General features: G+C 27.4%; 1 protein-coding gene across 1 annotated transcript in view; it reads left to right on the top strand.

Moving 5' to 3' along the window:
- The window catches only part of LOC100167740 (potassium channel subfamily T member 2), a 230,443-nt gene continuing 226,657 nt past the window's right edge, over window positions 1–3,786 (top strand). Inside the window, exons 1-2 of the mRNA XM_029487168.1 lie at window positions 1–15; window positions 1,180–1,261. The gene's annotated coding sequence lies outside the window, so the exon portion shown is untranslated. The remainder of the gene's footprint in view (window positions 16–1,179; window positions 1,262–3,786) is intronic.

The following is a 3,786-nucleotide window of genomic DNA, read 5'->3' as shown; positions in this document are numbered from 1 at the left end:
TTCTGAGCGAAGACGGTATTACTAAGTACCTATATTTTATGATATTAAATATTTATAAAGATTTATAAATAAAGTAATGTACATGTACATATAACTTATTTACGTGGAACCATTTTAGATTCTGAGTGGATTAGTGGAACGATGAATGTATTGATTTTACAACTCTTAAACAAATTAACGTATAAACGTGACATTTTCACTGGTCTTTTATATTTGCATTTTCTATACACGATAAAATTTTCAAAATATTTTGATTTGTTTTGGAACTGTTTAAGAACATTTTTAGGCTGACTGACTGTTTTCGCTCAGAATCGTTTTTCTTATACAATTATATTATATCATTGAATTCAAATTTAACACCATCCATTACAGTGACCCACCAGTAACCTACTGTACATCAGAGCTACATCCACCAATCCATTTTTTTTTTTTTGACATTTTTTGACAACATTGTATTGACATTCATAGAAAAAAGACTAAAAAATTGGAAACAAAAAATTTCATGTATATTCGGTAATTTATTTTAGAGTTACACCAAAAACCAAAATCGATTTTGTGGAAAACCGATTTTGCGTAAAAATTTCCGTTTTTTCTTAATTGTTATGTTGTTTTTCGTCGCTTTTGAAAACTATAGGGAATTTTAAATTTGACTTTCCAAATGACCCAATTACATTACTTTCCCATCGAACAAGATACTATTGATAAAATTGAAGCCGTTTAACGGTGATGACAGACACAAAAGAAAAAAAAATTTTAAATTTAAAAAATACACACACGTCATTGTAAAATCAATACATTCATTGCTCCACTCAGAATCTAAAATAAATACCTACATAATATGTAGTTACATTGTGATTTTCTAGTGCAATTGACATTTTGTAACCCACGATATCGGATATGGGAATTTAAACATAAATGTATTATTTGTTCGTATGACAGCGATCATATTAAAGAAAACAACATTGGGGCAATGTTAAATTTAAATTTTTTTATGTCATCTATAAAATATGATTTCTCACACAGAACAAAATACTAACATCTCTTCCATTCTGATATTGTTATAGTATTGGATATTTCACCGATTGAATAGTATCTTGTGATAGCTGTATTAACTGTACAAATATTATGATTTTCTTTAAAATTAATTAGGTACATTAAGATGTTTATATTTCAATCTAGGGGAGGGGAAAGAAATCAACTAAAATTGGACCATATACAACGCATAACATTTTGAAATTATAAGACAGGCTGTGGACTTAGGGTGAGTAGGATTTTTATTAAAAGAAGGATTTACATGTTTATATAATATTATTACTTAGAATTTGGTTAGTAATAATGCTTTTTTCCGTGACCAGCTATGAACGTTAAAAAAAAAGAACCTAAAACGCAGATTTTTAATAATTATTATAAACTGGATTTAAGTGCCCGTGTCGTGTTAATACAACACGGATTTTTTCTAAACCACTAACAAGATTACATGGCGCCAGATGGGTACCGTCCGTCTCTCTAAATTAGACCTTGGTTTTCTATAGCCAATACTTTTTATTTGACAGTAAACGTATACAAACGTTTCAATAATGCCGACGAAAAACATAAAATTGAAATCATAATCCTTTTAGACTATATTTTAATATTTTGAATTTAAACTCAATATACTTTATCATTGTGCAGGTATAATACTATATCAAACGTAAGTTAGCGTGTGCAATTTATTTATCGAAACTATTTAAATTACCTATACTTATGATGTAACATTTATAATTATTTGATAGGGTTAAACTTCCATAATGCATTATAAGTTATAACTATCATAATATATTAAATACTGTAAATAGAATACGAATGTGAAATATTATGATTATTATTGTTTTTTTTTAACTAGGTATCACACTACATAAGACGTCATAATATCAGATTATATAATTCGCTATCATTACAATGTATTATGTTCCCTAGCTTTGAATTTACATTTAATAATTCTATAATGTTATTAGTCATCAAAATGTTAGAAACTGCTTATATAATAAAAACACTTGTACCGTAATATTGACTTTGTGTCTCTACTATAAAACTATATTAAAATGCGATACTAAATATAAGTATTATAACTAATAACCATCGCGTCTTTTAAATACACCCTTTCAAGTGGCTCACCCACATGCGAAATTCAGTGTGCTACTGTGAAGGATTCTTAGATTCTTGTCAGGTACCAGTGGTACCATCGTGAATCATATTATAGATTAACTATATGGAATTGCATAAAAAAATATCGCGTACACCTAGGCAAATAATAATTTCGGCAGGATTAATTAGTTTTTATGTACCTACTCTCAGTTCACGTCGGCAAATGATTATATTATATTATTATATAAAGTGTTATACTTCATAATATTTTATAGTGTATACAAGGTGGTTATATTTACAGTAAACACTCATTATTTTGAAAAAGAATGTCATGTTGTATTGGAGGTATCTGAATCTACACTATATTTGTACGTTCCGTTATATTAACTTTTATTTAATACGCATTACATCAATTAGCATAAAACAAACATTAGTTGTTGTAAACACATTTCAAAAGCACGAATGTATATATCGTGTACAAAATAGACGGTGTGTATGGCAATATACTAACATAACCCGAAACAATAATAATGATAATAATAATTAATATGTTATTATTACATAAAGTGCCTTTTAGATTGCTTGGCGAATGTAAGTTACATACAAACCCACTAAAATGTATTTATTTTACCTTTAATTTTTGGACAACCTATATTTTAATTTCCTCGCTTATGGCCGAATACTTTTCTGAAAATGTCGATGGACAAAACAATATATTATCGGACATTGAACTATTAATTGTTTCTTTAGTACCTCATACATTTATAATGTTTATAATTTACGGTGTAACAGTGTAACTGAATAAATTTCGCTTGACGCTAAAGCGCTCATAATATTGTATAGATTATTTGGCCCTACGGACATTCTCAATTCCTGTAATTACTTTTAGATTCTGAGTGGAACGATGAATGTATTGATTTTACAATGATGTGTGTTTTTTTTTTTATTTTTTTATTTTTTTTTGTGTCTGTCATCACGTTTTAGGACAGTAAAAGTGCTTGGATTTTCTTCAACAGTACCTTTTCTGATAGGAAAGTGAATCTAGTTGGTACTTTGGGGGGTCAAAAGTAAATTTTTTCCAATAGTTTTCAAACGCGCCGTGAAAAACAAAAGAAATATTAAGGAAAAACGGGAATTTTTACGCAAAATCTGTTTTCGAGAAAATCGATTTTGGTTTTTGGTGTAACTTTAAAACAAATGACCGTAGATATATGAAATTTTGACTGAATGTTTATCTTAGCATTTTCTATACACCATAACATTTTCAAAATATTTTGATTTATTTTGAGCTCTTTACGGACATTTTCATTTTCCATTTTTTTTTAGTTTTTTTTCTAAAAATATCAATAAAATTTTATTTGTTGGATAAAAAAGCTTGAAAATTTAATAGAAGGCTCCTAATATATTGTTTCAAAGGCAGATGAAAAATATTAAAAATCGTTAGTCACAGTTTTTTTTTATAAACATTTAAAGTTCAAAAAATGACAAAATATGGAAAAATCACGAAAATTTGCAAATTATTTCGAGTTAGAAATTCATAAAAATTTTTCTTTTTAAATCTAAGATATGAAAATGTAATACAAGATTCCTTATAAGATTGTCTACCTTTATCAAACAAAAAATATCTATAAGGAAGTCAAATTAAATTTTTAGGATCGTTTG

Source organism: Acyrthosiphon pisum, chromosome A1, assembly GCF_005508785.2.
Source record: "Acyrthosiphon pisum isolate AL4f chromosome A1, pea_aphid_22Mar2018_4r6ur, whole genome shotgun sequence".
Lineage (NCBI taxonomy): Eukaryota > Metazoa > Arthropoda > Insecta > Hemiptera > Aphididae > Acyrthosiphon > Acyrthosiphon pisum.
This window is presented reverse-complemented; position numbering and strand designations above follow the sequence as displayed.